This window comes from Dermochelys coriacea, chromosome 24 (genome assembly GCF_009764565.3).
Source record: "Dermochelys coriacea isolate rDerCor1 chromosome 24, rDerCor1.pri.v4, whole genome shotgun sequence".
Classification (NCBI taxonomy): domain Eukaryota; kingdom Metazoa; phylum Chordata; order Testudines; family Dermochelyidae; genus Dermochelys; species Dermochelys coriacea.
Window position 1 is genome coordinate 1,941,853 of NC_050091.1, and position 17,488 is coordinate 1,959,340.

Below are 17,488 nucleotides of genomic sequence, written 5' to 3' on the forward strand. Positions count from 1 at the left end.
CGAGACGCTTGTATAATTGTATTGAAACTAGGGCTTGTACGGATAACTAGATCAGTGTAACCCACCCCCTCACCAACAGCAAACACTGCCCTCCCTCCACTTGCCTAACTCACAGCTACACGGTTATAAACCCTGTGTGGACCTGGCCTATCTTTTTCTAGGCACCTATATTTCAACATCCCAGGCACACAATTTCCCAGTACTCAGTTTGGTGTCGGGTAATATATTTTTTTAACAGGTATACCTCTGCGTTTTCTCTAGCCTGTCATTCTTTCGCATCTTGTGCAATGTAACCCAATGGCTTCCTTTTAAAAAGTATTTTAAAAATAAAGCATTCAGATCTTTCTGCCCCTCCTGGTGTCAGCTAGGGAGAAGGGTGGGGATACTGAGTAAGGCTCTTCTTGTGGGCATGTCCCAGATGAAACCAGGAGTTAGATCTTTGGATTTATAGGCATTTCAACAAGCTTTGGAAGCAACCCACATTGCCACTCATTGTTTTATCACTCGTCCTATGCCCCCACTCTTCCATCTGAAGGAGAAAGCAAAATGTCCACATGATGCCCACCTCTGGTGGAGAAAGGACAAGGAGAAGTCAGGATTCCCATCTTGGAGATAAGCTGGAGGCAAAGCATAGTTTGTTCCTAGACCCAGCCTACTGAGGGCTTTTGTAGGACAGGTAGACCTTGGTGGGCATACCACTTCACAACTATTTGCAGAAAATTTCCTTTGTACATGGATCTCTAGAGGATGATCTCTACCCAAACTGCTTTCTCTTTGGTGATAACAAAAGACTCTTCCAGGACACCCGTGTTTCAATGTAGATCATTCCCCTTCCCCTACTTCTCCTTATGATCCAAACCACAGCGAAGGCCACATCTACACCACAAACATTACAGCTGCTCCACTGTAGCGCCATAGTGTAGACGCTCCCTATAGCAATGGAACGTTTTCCTGTTGCAGTAGGAACTCCACCTCCCCAAGCAAAGGTATCTAGGTCAATGGAAGCAGTCTTCTGTCAACCATCTGCATCTGTGTCAACCTAATGCCCTGCATCGCTATCGCGATCAAGGGTGTGGATTTTTCACACCCTGAGAGCTGTTGCTATGTCATCCCAATCTAAGTGTAGATCAGGGCTAAAATGAAGTGTATTTAGGGTGGGGAAAGACAGAATGAACACACTAATCCCAGGCCCCCCGCACAGAGCAAATTGTGCTAAGCCGCATTCTGCACAAACTGTGACACGTACACTTGCCCTTTCACAACCTCCAGCTGCTCATACCCCATGTGTTCAAACTGGTGTAATGATCAGAAAGAGAGCCAAGTCTTTCATCACTATGTACTGAGCTTTCTGAATGAACACACAGGTTGTCAGATGCAGTAAGGAGCTGAAGGCTGAGTGCAATGTCCATTAACACCTGGATGTCACATGGGAGCGATAGTCTCCCCAGGCTGTAGGTGTAATAAGCAAGCAAAACAGACAGTGTCAGATTCTGCCATCCTTCCTGTGGGGTGTTGCCTTTCCGCATGGACCCCTGCGGAAACCAATGGCTGATGATTATGTCTGTACCATGCGATGGATGACTCCTCGCTTGGGGACTCCTTGTTGTAAGGAAGGTAGAATCTAGCCCCAGGAGTTTTTTGGCTCTGACAATAATAAAGACAATTAAGTAAAATTGTCAGTTTCCCAAGTCAAGTTTATTCATGCTTTGGCTTCATCCAGTGCAGTTTGGCTGTGAGAGCTGGGTGAATTGTTAAGGTAAAGACGGCAGAACGAGAGAGAACATGTTCATGAGAAGCCTGCTGCAAAACCCTGGAGTTACTCCTGCCAGGAAGCAGGACTAGGACCTGCAGTTCCTGTTGAATTTCTGTGGACTTCCACGGAAGACGGAGGAAGAATTACCTTGGGGCCAAAGGACAAGGCTGGGATTTCAGAGATGTGGGTTCATTTCTGGCTCTACCCCAGACTCCCTCTATGACCTTGGAAAAGTCACTTAGGGCCAGATTTTTAAAGGTCTTTAGGCACCTAAAGATGCAGGTAGGCCTATGTGCCTCACTCCCACTAAAATCAATGCCAGTTAGGTGCCTAGGCAACTTGGAAAACTTCACTGTCTGAGGTTTAGACACCTAAATAAAATTACAAATCTGGCCCCTTAAATGTTCTGTTCCTTGGCTCCCCATCCATTAAAGGGGAATAACGAGGCTTTCTTGTCTATTTGGATAGTAAGGTCACTGGGGCAAGGACTGTCTCTCGTTATACCTGTGCACCACCCACCATGGTGGGCCCTCAATCTTGTTTGGGGCCCCTGTAGGCACTATGGGAATAGAAATAATAAGAGCGGGAGGTGCTAAGCCACTTTTTAAATCATGCTCGTGGCATCTCAGATTGAGTCCCTTTTGAGAAGACTGGTCTCAGCAACTGGACCCCTTTATTTTCACTGCTAACAGGAAACAGGGTTGGCATTAGGGTGACCAGATAGCAAGTGTGAAAAATAGGGGTGGGGGTTAATAGGCAGCTGTATAAGACAAAGCCCTGAATATTGGGACTGTTCCTATAAAATCGGGACATCTGGTCACCCTAGTTAGCATTGTTTTCCTTTTAAACATGACCTATTTCTGCTGTTTCACCTTAGTTGCATATGAGCTGTATTGATGATGTATCTACCTAGGAGTCATAACACTACGTACATGCTCTTCTCCACCTTCAGAACTGGCCAGAGTTGCAACAATTTATTTCTGTATCTTCTGCCTACAGTTTTCCAGCTGCATGGAACGTAGCTATAACAATGAAGTGAGCTGTAGCTCACGAAAGCTTATGCTCTAATAAATTTGTTAGTCTCTAAGGTGCCACAAGTACTCCTTTTCTTTTTGCGAATACAGACTAACACGGCTGCTACTCTGAAACCCTACTATGAGAATGTTCTCTTCTATTTTGTCTTCTCTCACGCACATTCATTCTTCCCTTGCCAAAACCACCTTGTGCAATATTCTCCTGTGCAAATGCAAGAGAGAAATTTATGTATGATTCAACTGTGTGTGTGTGTGTGGCATAGTGAGTCTTACTGAGGGTTGTTTCAAGGTCTGAGACAAGGTATGCTTGGTATGGGTTTGTAACTAGAAAAACAACTTCACAGGGGAAAATTCTAATATATAAAAGATCTTAAGAGATCACCCCCCCCCCCATCTCTGCTGGAGTGAAGCCACAGCATGAACTAAAATAACCTTTATAAGCCTTACTGGGTTGAACTGAGTCAGTTTAATTAGTTGTGTTTGAGGTCTGTTTTGAAGGTGAGAAGCATGCTAAAAAGTGCTGTGTATCTTTATTTATGAATATTCCTACTTGGCTAGGAGACCTCTGAAGAATGCTTGAAAGATGCAAAAAGTTGCTCTGGTGAGTCAGTAGGGGGCATTCTTTCATCTAATTCCATACTGATTCAGGCCCATGGTGCGCATGCTATTATTAAGATGAGATAGAAAACTAATGCCTAATCTCCTAGGATCTCTAAAGATCCCATGACAACTTTTGCAAGAGACTGGCTATTAATTCTCATGCTCCAGTCAAATTCCAATCTGAATAATTACATTTGCAGCACCCTAAACTCCTCCTGCAGTTTCAGTTCATTGCAGGTGGCTTCTTCACTTTCTGAGCAAAACACTTGTGTGATGCTGCTGTGCCCTGTCTAAACAGTTGCTCACATTCCGCTCCAGAGATGGCTGCATTTCATGGGTGAATTAAGCCCTTATTACTTACACACTGTCTGTCTCTCTATCTATAAGAATGAAAGGCTCAATGTATATGCGGAGTGCTCATTAGGTGTAATTAATATTGTAGACTGAGCATGTTCAAATTAGTTTTCAGTCCCAACCCTTTTAGTTTTAAATTTCACCCCCAAAACTGACCAAGTTAGGGCATTCCCTTTATACCTTATGGTAGGGTAGACTCCTTTCACCACATGGCTATATTGAGATGCATGTTTCAAAGTGCAAACACTCCTGCAATAGTCTTGTTAAAAAAAATCTGGAATCTCTTACAGTGGAAAACCTGTGCATGTCCATACAAAATATCCCTTTTCTAGAATTCAGAGACCATTCATGGGATATCCTTCTCAGCTGTCCAGAATCATTTGCCATTGATCGGAGACCACCGGGCTGGGCTGAGCTACAGAGACCTTCACAGGAGACCCTAGGGTAAGCAAAGGAAATCCTTATGATAGGGTTTGTGGGTCAGATTCTTGTTTGGATCCAAAAAGCAGTAAAATCTCTGGCCATATTCCCATGCTGAGTCCTAGTCTACTGTAGGGTCTTGTACCACAGTATCACCCTAGTATCTGACAGTCTCAGATAACCCACTGGGGGCTAGGTTCAGAGTCCTTCAGTCAGCACCACATTGGCCACAAAGGCCTTATATGCAGAAAGGGCTCTCGAGGGGCCAAACAATCTCTGATACCTCCAGAGCTCCTAAACCTGGATTCTAATCCACAAAACCCCTGACTCTCTCGCAGCCCCTTGTGTAAAGTTCTCAACCTCAGTTGCCCCTAAGTGCTTCATCTCAGGGAGTCTCTGCTGTTGAAATGTGGGGCAGGGAATCAGGGGAATACCTTGCTGGCACTTAATCCCTCCAAATCTATGTGAATGTCTGTCTTGAGAAGGCCTTCCCCTAGGTGGTACCATTGGGCAGGTGAGGAAGGGCTGAGGAATCCGCTCTAGAGGGCACCAAAGAGCCAGAACCACTTGAGGGTGAATGTTTGAAAACGATGAGTCCGAATAGAAAGAGGTGTAATCAAAACTTGAAGTGGACTCAGAATTCTCAGGCTCATCCCAAGGCACTCCAGGGTGAGCCGGAAGGAGGCCATTAGCTGGCAGAAATTCATTAAAACAAGCTATATAATGGAGTTGGCTCAAAATTTTGACAATGTTGATGAAATTTCCAAAATCTGGGAAAAGAATTTGAATGAAAAATTTCTGTCCTGCTTCTTGATTAGTTATATTGCCAGTCAAAAATCTTTGTAGTTTTGAAATTCAAAAGAAGGGGGGGGGGAGAGAAGGGGACACCAAAAAAGTTTCATTTTTTCCCTTTTAAAAAAAACTCAGTTCAGTTGTGTGAATCGGCTAGAGCAGGGCAAAATTTTCATACAAATTTTTTTGAGTTAAAAATTTTGTGGATTCATGTTGATTTTGCAAATTTTTTGATTTTTAAAAATCAGAAACTTGAAACGGGCAGTTTTGCAATTTTCAGTATGAAACTTTCTGATTTTCAGTTTGTTTTTATTTGTGACATTTGAAAAAAACTTTGAAAAGCCCCTTCATGCTGTCAGATCAACTAATAGGGGCCTCAGTGTCACTGAAAACCAGGCCCCACCATTCTGAACTGGCAGAATTTTATACCCACTTTGCACTAGTCTCTGGTGACTCCAGGTACAGAGCAACAGACTCACACCCACAGCCTCTGTCAAATCACTTTCAAGTGGCACGATAGCTGATGCAGGGCTTTCCTCTAATCCCATTGCTTGGGTGACATAAACAGCTAATTATAGCATTTAAAAAAGCCCAAACGTGGCTACTTGATAGGGGACTGTGAATAAATTCATCTTCACAAAGCTCTTTGAAAAGGCAAAGCATCCAAAAATGTTAATATTCCCAATGGGGCGCATCAACGCTTTCCCCACACAAGATGCATAACACTTATTCAGCTGCAAACATCATGCAGCTTTGAATCGTAGGCATATTTTATTATGTGGAGCCCCCTGGGGGCTCTTTCTTCAATCAGAATTTTGAACATCCTTTTAGGTGGCAGCTTTCCAAACTCCATGGTTAAATTGCCCTAATTACATCTGCTAAGCTCATCAGTTTGTCTGTTAAATGCTCTTGTGACACTTTGAGTCAGGCCAAATGTTTTAAAAAGTGAATATTTAATTTGACAACTTGCATACACAAAGTTGAATGAATTATTCAGGAAATGTGCCTTGAAGAGATGGTGCAATTACATGGCCAAATGTAATTTACTGTAAATGCCAAAAATTTTTAAACTCTTTAATGAGTATGAATTTAGCTGGCTATACTCCCAATTCAACCTCAGTCAATTGGCTGCAGTAAACTGTAGTAACTCTAACGCTGAATAGGATGTCTAACTTCCCTGCCACTGCTGGGGCTTCACGTATTGGTTCACCTCAGTCCCTCCTATGCTCTGCCTATGGCACATAATTATTTACACTCATGAGCTGTAATACATTGGTCTAATGCCAATTGCTGGGTTTAGTGTGCAGATGGGTAGCTTTGGTGGCCTGTGACAGACAAGAGGTCAGACTAGATTATCTGGTGTCCCTTCTGGCTTTACACTTTGAGTCTATGAAATGGTTTTTGTTGTAAAAATGTAGCAAGAGGGACTAGATGCCACTGTCTGGAGCTCAGAGGATAGTACGCTGCCCCGGGAATCGGTGAATGTGGGTTCTACTCTTAGCTTTGGCTGTGGGGCACAGAGTTAATGATGCTGTTATAGGGTGGGTGTAATTGCTGACCTTCATGTAAAAGAGCTGTAAGAAATAATTAAGCTCCTTTGTGGCAGCCCTCACCTAAAACAAAGACTGCTCAGGATTTAGAACTATATGGGTGGGAGTGCTTTGATGGGTATTATTTTGATTAACAATGTGGGTTGTGGGGGAGAAACACACAAGAACAGACTTGGAAAGAAGTGGCAGACATAGTCTGGACAAGCCCAGCGTAGAGGTGCTAGGAGAAGCCTACACAGGTTTGGGGCTGGATGGTGTGAGTTGTGAGCATGGAAACTGTCTCCTGTTTGGTTCCTCCTCTGTTCCAGAAAACAGGCCTTTGTAAATAAACAAGAGTGTGTCAAGAAATAATCACCAGTTTCTCCTCTCAATGGGAACACCCTGCAAGACCCTACATTTTTGTTAGTGGTTCATGTCAAAGGGTTAAATACTGAACTTCCTTTGTAAGGGGGCTTTAAGATCTATGGATGCAAAGCAGCGATAGGAAGCTGTGTTATGAGAACACGCACTCACCAAAGTATCACCAAGTGTAAGATTTCACTTTTCACATGAAGTTGGAAACTGGGCAAAGGAGCAAGAAATCATTCCAGTTGAAAAGTCTACATGGTGCAGATTAGATAGCTATTGGGTATAAACAATGCAATAGAAGAACAAACTCAGCCCCAATCACAAATAAGAAGACACTGAAGTCTGGCAATTCCTCTGTTTTTATTCTAGCTGTTATAACTGGATATCAGTTTGGAGATTCCTGTTTTGCTCTGATTTGGTCATGTCCCAGGAATTTCCAGAGCTTTTTCCAGACACTATTAAATATATATACATATGCTCAGAACTGTACAACTTCCGAATTATGTATTTAAATGCCAATACACTCCCACAGGTTGCTGCCACAACCTATTAACAGAACCAATTCTGAACTTTATGAAGGAAAGATGCATAAAGCTAAAGCAATCAGAAGTTACATGACTTGGCTTACTGTATTTGGAATTTGCTTTTTCCTTGCAAGGCTGCTGTGGATTTTATTTATAATGCTGCTATTTCTAGCACTGCTGTACAGGGGGGCATTTTGGAGAACAAGTCTCCATGCATTTTGGAGGACATGGCTCTGCACGGCTGGGCATGTGGCTCTGTGCACTGCTGGGGACCCAGATCTGTGGTTTTAGGATGACTCGGCTCTTTGCATGGAGGTGGCATGCATGGCTGTTTACACTGCTGCTGATGTTGCTGGCAAGACATCTTTCAGTGCAATGGCGTGAAACCTGAAACAAAAGTTAGGACAGCTTTTACACACATTTTACTGCATCAGTCACTGGTGAAATAAAACGCTACAGGGCAGATCTTCCACTGGCCCATGAAACGTTTTGATGGCTCCTTAATAAACAGAGGAAAAACGTGAATTATCTGGGCACCATTTAACACCCCCCCCCCCGGGCCTCTCCAATTAGAGCTTAAGTGCTATCCAGGCATTGGGTTGAATCTCTGCTCACAGATGATGTTCCCCCTTACATACGTGTTAACTTCAATGCAGTTTCTCCTGATTGACACCTACACAAGTGGAGAAACAGGCCTGTTAAATTTTCTATCATTAATGGCCACTGAAACCAACAAGGATCTATCCTCCCAAGTACTAGATGCCCACAGTTTGAGCTATAGGAAACACTAGGCATGAACTTAGAGCTCTACATTATTTAAAAAAGAATTGACATTGATTACCTCGGTCGATGCCACAGAGAAACACAACGAAGAGAATACAGGAGGCCTGTGATAGGGAGACCTTTTTATATAGTGCCTGTGCCGCCCTCCTTGCAACAGAGAAATGCTTGGCATTGACAATCTTACTTTTACTATTAAATTTTGTTAGAAACTCTCACTTGAATCACTGCTTGTGATGCTGCTGAATTAAAAGACTCGGCAGCTGCTCTTTCTAGGTTAACTACTTGGAAGGGTAAGAACTCCCTTATCCCTTCCAAAAAGCTGCTCTAACTAAAGACACTGATTGATCTAGGGTGAAGCTTTCAGAGGTACTTTAAGCATTTAGCAGCCTAATTTCCATTCACTTAAAATACTTAAGTGCCTAAGTCACTTTCAAAAACAAGACCGAGGCTTCTAAGTGTTGTAGGCACTCTTGGTGCGGGATCTTAGTGCAGTGAATACAAAGCATTCCATATTTTTAATTATGAATATTCCTACTGGGATAGAAGACCTCTGAAGAATATCTGGAAGAGGCAAAACGCCAGGGTACATAACATTTCAGGCTCAAACTTGCAAACTTGTAGCTCAAGTTAGGCACCAAACCCCATATTTAGGGATTCACACTTACTTCTATCCTTGCAACAAAGCCCGTTGCCAACTCTGTCCACATTTCTATTCAGGGGACACCATCATAGGGCCTGATCACATCAGCCACACTATCAGAGGCTCGTTCACCTGCACATCTACCAATGTGATATATGCCATCATGTGCCAGCAATGCCCCTCTGCCCCTCTGGCCAAACTGGACAGTCTCTACGTAAAAGAATGAATGGACGCAAATCAGACGTCAAGAATTATAACATTCAAAAACCAGTTGGAGAACACTTAAATCTCTCTGGTCACTCGATTACAGATCTAAGAGTGGCTATTCTTCAACAAAAAAACTTCAAAAACAGACTCCAACGAGAGACTGCTGAATTGGAATTAATTTGCAAACTGGATACAATTAATTTAGGCTTAAATAGAGACTGGGAGTGGATGGGTCATTACACAAAGTAAAACTATTTCCCCATGTTAATCCCCCCCACTGTTCCTCAGACGTTCTTGTCAACTGCTGGAAATGGCCCACCTTGATTATCCCCACAAAAGGTTTTCTTCCTTTCCCCCCCCCCCCCCTACCTGCTGGTAATAGCTCATCTTAAGTGATCACTCTCCTTACAGTGTGTATGGTAATACCCACTGTTTCATGTTCTCTGTGTGTGTATATAAATCTCCCCACTGTATTTTCCACTGAATGCATCCGATGAAGTGAGCTGTAGCTCACGAAAGCTTATGCTCTAATAAATTTGTTAGTCTCTAAGGTGCCACAAGTACTCCTTTTCTCTTTGCTACTCTGAAACACTGACTTCAGTGGTCTTTGGATTAGGACTGTAGATGTGGGATTTCATTTCCGGCTCCCATTGCTGGCTTTCATAGATATTCAACACTTCTGAAAATGGGGCCTCTTTTTTTTGTTTGTTTAGGTTCCTGAATTTAGGCACCCAACTCTGAAAATCTTGGTCTGCATTCCTGTGTGCTTTTAGGACACTCAAACCCAATAGCCAGCTCCTGGAATTCATTTCTGTGGAGATATCCTTGTATATGTCCAAAGTTTAGCAGTTATAGGAATTGCTGGACTGGATCAGAGCAGGAGTCCAGGTAGTTGAGGTTCCTGGCTTTGACAGTCACCAGTACCAGATACTTTCAGAGTAAGGTTAATGTGCCTTGCAGTAGGCAGTTCTGAGACCATCTCTTCCAAAGGATTCTTTCTAACCCCCCTAAAACAGAAGTTGGTTTATGCCCTGAATGATGGAAGTTTATCTCCCTTCCAAAACTCTTGTATGTTTTTTATTTTATAATCTTATTATAATTTGGGATATTCTTGAATTTCCTAACCATAGGCTAGATTCCTGCTACCCTTATTCACCTTAACACCACTGTAGTCCAGTTAGGTAAGGGCCTCTGAATTGCACTGTGTTCTTTAGCTAAAGAGTCAGTTGTGTGTGTTTATGATGGGCCAGATCCTCATCTCATAGATACTGACATGCTTCCATTGACTTCAGTGGAGCTGTGCTGACTTACGCCACCTGGGGACTTGGCTCCCTAATTCTAAATGGCCTTCCTCTATAATCAGAATGTGATAAATACAAATATTTCTATGCAGAATATCCCAAACAGGTGTCTTCTTTTTTTTTTTTTAACTAATGCACTTCATTAGCACACAGGATTCAACTATCTTGCTGACAAAGATGCTGGCATCATGGGAGCCGCTTGGTGTAATTTTCAAGGTGTGGAGGGAGGGATTATTGTGCAAACCGCCTCTGAAGGGATCCTTTGTTCAGGTCATTCAAAGGAACACAAGTTGCTGATGCATTTCATTCACATGTGGCAGTGCTCTAGCTGTGCCAGCGAATGGCAAAAATGCTCCGTTTATTGGTACCATATACAAAGCTCAGCTCTACTTTTTAACCTGACCACGTCAGAAGATTCAAGCTACCTGCATGCAGCTTTGCTCCACGGCCACTGGCGGAGATCAGTATTTTATTTAAATTCTTCAGCCTTTCCGTCACAGTGGGTCAGATCCTCCGCTGCTATAAGTCTGGCTTCAATGGAGTTATGCCAGCTCAGTCTAGCTTTGTCCTACAACTTTAGGTCAGGCTCATTTGGGTGTGGGGAGATTAGACAACAAAAAAGCGAAAGCAGGTCATTTTCTCTCTAGGAGAAACTAAATTCTGGCATCAGGCCTATTGCCTATTAAATCCTCAAAAGAGGGCTAAAGTCACATTTAAGTCTTGCAATAGGCCTTTGTGCTGGACCTCTGCTTTGGAGTCAGTTTTGTCCTTCATGTGCAATATAAAAAGCAAGAATGCATTCTGCTTTAGCTAAGGGCTAAGCCTTTGCATGCAATTCCACTTTGCAATGTGGGAAGAACAGACCTGTGTTGATGAAAGAAAATGCACACAAGTATGTTCTGTGGATCTGTAACGATAAGAATACCTAGCTCTTGCAGCAGCAGGTTGCAAAGTGTTTCACGCAGAAGGTATCACTGGTTGCTTTTTCGATAGAGAAACTGAGGCACGGAACTGGAGTGACTTTCCCCAGGTCACTCAGTAGGCTGGTAGCAGGGCTGGGACTAGAACCCTAGGCTCCAAGGGTCCCCCGCTGGTGCTCTAGCTGCTAAACACTACTGCCTTTATAAGGCCTGGAAGTTCCATAAATGGGGCCATGACAGTGGGGATAGTATAAGACTGTCCCAGATCAAAGGCAACTGTGTCTGTATCCCCCTCCCCCCCCTTATGATCCAGCAAGGGCACCTGCGCTTAGATTCCTGGCTCCCCAGCTGTCACCACTCTCGGGCAGAAACACGTGTCATGGTGTCCCTCCTGAGCAGATATTTCCAGGCTGCACAGTTCCCTGTCTACGCTGTGAATTCCCCCAGCAAAGTTAGACTGCCTCAGCCAGGCTGCTCTCCTTTCCTCCTCACAGGCCTTAAACAGCATAATTGCCACAGTTTGATTACCACATAGCACTTTTGAAACAAGCCCACTTATTTTTATGGTAAAAGCGCTATGGAGAAACTGAATTAAAACCAATCAAAGAACCTACATGCATATGAATATACTTAACAGAGAGCACCCCAACTCCAGCAGAGGCTCTGGTGGGTTAACAGAGGGTCCTTCAACCCTCTCCCCAGCCTAAGGAGTTTTTCTGTGGTTACAGGTTCATAACTGCCTTGACTTAGAAGAAGCACCCCCATGAACTGAGGGTCATTCTCTTGTCCGGTTTGGGCCTCTGATTTTGTCCTCATGTAACAGGTGACCAGCAGACAATGGGTGTCTCAAGGCACAGTTTCTAAAGGATGGGTCCAGACTAAGGTTGGTAATTTGTATCTCCTCCAAATATTTCCTAGGAAACACACTTAACTAAACATCCAATCTTGTCTAGCCCATTTTTAAAAAAAAAATCATTGGAAGCTCATAATATTTCCTCGGATTTACATGATACAGGTCTTTCTCCTCCTGACCCCCCCCAAATGTTACACACAATAATACAGCAACACTTGCATTTTTAATACAATGAACTCCTAAGATACTCAAACTTAATTCAACAAGGTCTGGCCAGGATATTGCAGGAAACTGCCCGATCTGTCTCAAAAGCACATAGCAGCGAGGGGTCCCACTGAGCTCAGGGCTGTACATACACCTAGTAAGAGATGGTCCTTGACCTGGAGAATTTATGGTGGGGTTCACAAAGGCACTTAGATACTTAGCTCTTTTTTCTGTGTTTGGGCACCACCGAGCACATAAGTGGGGCTGGTGGGCTCTACCATATCCAAATCATTAGTAACGGGGAGCATTGTTATCCTTATGGTAGAGGTGGGGAACGGAGGCACACAGATCAAGTGATTGGCTGAAGTCCCACAGGAAACTAGGGATGGAGCTGGGAACTCTCTAGTGTCTTAAGCACAGAAGCATTCTGCTTTGCATAGGGTGCTCATTGCAAGGTCTGGTGAATAACAACGTTGTGGGAGCTGCTCCTGGGATCTCCAAATCCATTATTTTGCTATTGCGCACATAATGAAGTGGTCATAATGGAGTTAACTGGGTTACCCAGAACATTTTGGAATGGAACCACGTTCCACCCTTCCCTCGCTTCCTCTCGAGTTACTAGGAGATTCTCCTGCTCTGGGATGCAGTTAGAGGTCCCAGCCTGCAGTCCTGTGAGTAGATTTATTTTTGTTGCATTGAGAGTTCCTTTTACAAATGTCTTATTTCTAAAGATTAGAGAGCCCTGGGGAATGGCTTCAAGGCAGGAGTGGATGAAAAATAGCAGCTGGGCTTCAGTGTTTGGATTTCATAGGGGCCTGCTAATTTTCTCAGACACAGGGACTAGTGGGACTATGTTGTGCATTGAAAACTATTAGACAATGTTACATCATCGGTACATAGTGTATCAGTCTATTTATATAACACATGGAAGTCTTGGCTTCCGAAGGTGCTGTCAATGTGGGAGTCCACTTATGACATTCTCCCTGAAAAAGAGAAGAACAAATCCACACAGACACACCCCTGGAACCCCGACCTGGGGTATTCTATCTGCTACCCAAGATCCATAAACCTGGAAATCCTGGACGCCCCATCATCTCAGGCATTGGCACCCTGACAGCAGGATTGTCTGGCTATGTAGACTCCCTCCTCAGACCCTACGTTACCAGCACTCCCAGCTGTCTTCGAGACACCACTGACTTCCTGCAGAAACTACAGTCCATTGGTGATCTTCCTAAAAACACCATCCTAGCCACTATGGATGTAGAAGCCTCTACACCACCATTCCACACAAAGATGGACTACAAGCCGTCAGGAACAGTATCCCCGATACTGTCACGGCTAACCTGGTGGCTGAACTTTGTGACTTTGTCCTGACCCATAACTATTTCTCATTTGGGGACAATGTATACCTTCAAATCAGTGGCATTGTGATGGGTACCCGCATGGCCCCACAGTATGCCAACATTTTTATGGCTGACTTAGAACAACGCTTCCTCAGCTCTGGTCCCCTAATGCCCCTACTCTACTTGCGCTACATTGATGACATCTTCATCATCTGGACCCATGGAAAAGAAGCTCTTGAGGAATTCCACCATGATTTCAACATCCCACCATCAACCTCAGCCTGGACCAGTCCACACAAGAGATCCACTTCCTGGACACTATGGTGCTAATAAGCGATGGTCACATAAACACCACCCTATACCGGAAACCTACTGACCGTTATTCCTACCTACATGCCTCTAGTTTTCACCCAGATCACACCACACGATCCATTGTCTACAGCCAAGCTCTACAATACAACCGCATTTGCTCCAACCCCTCAGACAGAGACAAACACCTACAAGATCTCTATCCATCATTCTTACAACTACAATACCCACCTGCTGAAGTGAAGAAACAGATTGACAGAGCCAGAAGAGTACCCAGAAGTCACCTACTACAGGACAGGCCCAACAAAGAAAATAACAGAACGCCACTAGCCATCACCTTCAGCCCTCAACTAAAACCTCTCCAACGCATCATCAAGGATCTACAACCTATCCTGAAGGACGACCCATCACTCTCACAGATCTTGGGAGACAGGCCAGTCCTTGCTTACACACAGCCCCACAATCTGAAGCAAATACTCACCAGCAACCACACACCACACAACAGAACCACTAACCCAGGAACCTATCCTTGCAACAAAGCCCGTTGCCAACTCTGTCCACATATCTATTCAGGGGATACCATCATAGGGCCTAATCACACAAGCCACACTATCAGAGGCTCGTTCACCTGCACATCTACCAATGTGATATGTGCCAGCAATGCCCCTCTGCCATGTACATTGACCAAACTGGACAGTCTCTATATAAAAGAATAAATGGACACAAATCAGATGTCAAGCATTATAACATTCAAAAACCAATTGGAGAACACTTCAATCTCTCTGGTCACACGATTACAGACCTGACAGTGTCTATTCTTCAACAAAAAAAACTTCAAAAACAGACTCCAACGAGAGACTGCTGAATTGGAATTGATTTGTAAACTGGATACAATTTACTTAGGTTTGAATAGAGACTGGGAGTGGATGGGTCATTACACAAAGTAAAGCTATTTCCCCATGGTATTTCCCCCCCGCCCCCACCCCTCACTGTTCCTCAGACGTTCTTGTCAACTGCTGGAAATGATCCACCTTGATTATCACCACTAAAGGTTTTCTTTCTCCCTTCACTCCTCCTTCCCCGCTGGTAATAGCTCATCTTAAGTGATCACTCTCCTTACAGTGGGTATGTTAAAACCCATTGTTTCGTGTTCTCTGTGTGTATATATAAATCTCCCCACTGTATTTTCCACTGAATGCATCCGATGAAGTAAGCTGTAGCTCACGAAAGCTTATGCTCAAATAAATTTGTTAGTCTCTAAGGTGCCACAAGTACTCCTTTTCTTTTTGCGAATACAGACTAACATGGCTGCTACGCTGAAACCTCTCCTTTGATCAGTTACTGATCCCATCCATTGCTAAGATAAACCACATTGGTTGTGCCTTATTTACGTGTAAGGCTCCCAAATTAATTCATTTGCGTAACTGAACTGACACCAGGATGGTATTAAATTCCAAAGAACAGTTTCTCCACAGGATAACAGACAGATTTATGAGCCTTCTAACCTGCCACTGTGTGACACAAGCCATTGAAATGTGACAAAGACTGAAATGTGGAAAGTGTTTTGTTGCCATGCTCTGTAACAGTTTATACATGGTGTTTTAAGTATCAAGCCTGTTTCTAAGGATGCTTTCTCACTGTGAATAAAAAAAAAATGGTTTTGCAATCAGACTAATCGATGTGTGGGTGCGGAGCGAGTCTATGACGCATGGAAAAACTGGTTTATTGGGTTGGCGATGCTATATATTTCAAAGTGAAAGTTGCTCTTTTTTCTATTCTCTTGTGATCTTATAGCGAAGAGTCATTTGTCCGTGAAAATTCCTGCACTACTAATATTCACCAGTATGAGTGGTTTCCTTTTGTTTAATGCATCTGGATGTTGGTCAACAGAAGTCTGGATGGAGCAGGAAATGCAAAATAAAGGAAGAGACAGGAGGTAGTCTAGCATGATTTCATTTTAATAGCAAAGAGATGTGGAGGATACAGTTTTTGCAGCTAAACCAATGCAGCACCCATGTCATGTATCTGGAGAGAGCCAGACAAAGTACAATAGATATAAAGTCTCATGTTATAAGAGTTTTCCGGAGACACAGTTTTTCCTCCTTTCTTGCTGGAGAGTTTTTAAACTGCCTTGCTTTTGTCTTTGCACGGTCTCTGGGTTTAAGATGCAGAAGGTCATTGGAAGGCTAATGCATATGTTGAGAAAGAAAGTCTCTTTTGCAGCATGCCATCAAGCAGCCAGAAACAAATTGTACTTGTTATTCAGTCACATATGGCATTAAAATCCGAATGAATGCATGGGAATGGAGAAGCTCTGGTAGCAGTTGCAGGAAGAATCCTAAACCTAGTACAAGGAGATGTCACAATTCATGAACTCCGGGCAGCGGGGCTTGGGCTTCAGCAGGTATTTTAGCTTTGTGGGGCCCCTGCTTGCCACCCCCTAATGCCAGGCCTGCACTTGCAACCCCCATAAACTCATCCTGTGAATCCCCCGGGGTTGCCCCCATCTCCAGGTTGAGAAACACCGATCTAGTATATAGAGCCGTATAAACAAGTCATTGTCTGTAAAAAGTTGTAGTTTGTACTGACGTCGCTAGTGCTTTTTATGTAGCCTGATGTAAAGCTAGGCAAATATCTAGCGGAGGTGATGTACCCCTTGGAAGGCTGGTATGTGCACCTCTGGTTGAGAACCACTGCTCTAGACAGAGCTCCAAGTCTCTAATCCAGTGGTTCTCAACCTATTTACCATTATGGGCCACATCCCATACTACCTTTATGGGCCTGAGGATGTCACATGAGCCACCGCTGTGTGCTGATTGGGCCGCAGGTTGAGAACCACTCCGCGAATTGATCGTTAGAGTCCTTCTAGCTGGGCCTGACCACAGAGACAGAGCCTAGAGTGTCCTCCCGTTAAGGAATGCTCGTTACCTAGGCAACCGCAGTGGGGAGGGCAGCTAGACACGGGAGCGCCCTGGCCCGTGTGGGAGACCTGGCAGGTGTGACTCTGGATTTACACCAGCATGCGCGAGAGGAGAATCAGGGCCCAGCTCTTGAATCTGGGCCCATGTGAGACTTACAGGCGCAGAATAATAATAATACCCAGCCCTCGCAGACTTGGCAACAGGTCCCCATTGTTGCAGTACTTGAGCACCTTGCCCACCCTCCCAACTCCCCGTGAGGCAGGGCTGTTATCCCTGTTGGGCAGACTCTAAAAGTCTGTCAGAGGCTGGGATTGGACCCAGGTCTCCCAACCCCTTGCCTAGTTCCCTAATTCCCCGACCATCCTTCCTTTGCTAGACCTTGGCTACAGGATTCTGTCTTGGCGAATAGAGTGCTGGACTGGCAGTCGGGAGAGCCGGGTTTTATTCCCAGCTCTGCTGCTGGCCTGTTGAGTGACTGTGGGCCAGTCACTTCACCTCTCTTTGCCTCAGTTTCTCCATTTGTAAACTGGGGAGAATGACACTGCCCTCCTTAGTAAAGTGCTTTAAGACCACCTGATGAAAAGTGCTGTATGAGAGGTAAGGCTTTGCATTAACGTGGCGTGAGGTGGTGC

At 44.2% G+C, this 17,488-nt stretch overlaps 1 long non-coding RNA gene across 1 annotated transcript in view; it reads left to right on the top strand.

The window, feature by feature from the left end:
* The window catches only part of LOC119847896, a 67,890-nt gene that overhangs the window by 7,799 nt on the left and 42,603 nt on the right, over positions 1 to 17,488 (top strand). The window contains exon 2 of the long non-coding RNA XR_005290175.1: positions 4,074 to 4,185. This is a non-coding gene — a long non-coding RNA (uncharacterized LOC119847896). The remainder of the gene's footprint in view (positions 1 to 4,073; positions 4,186 to 17,488) is intronic.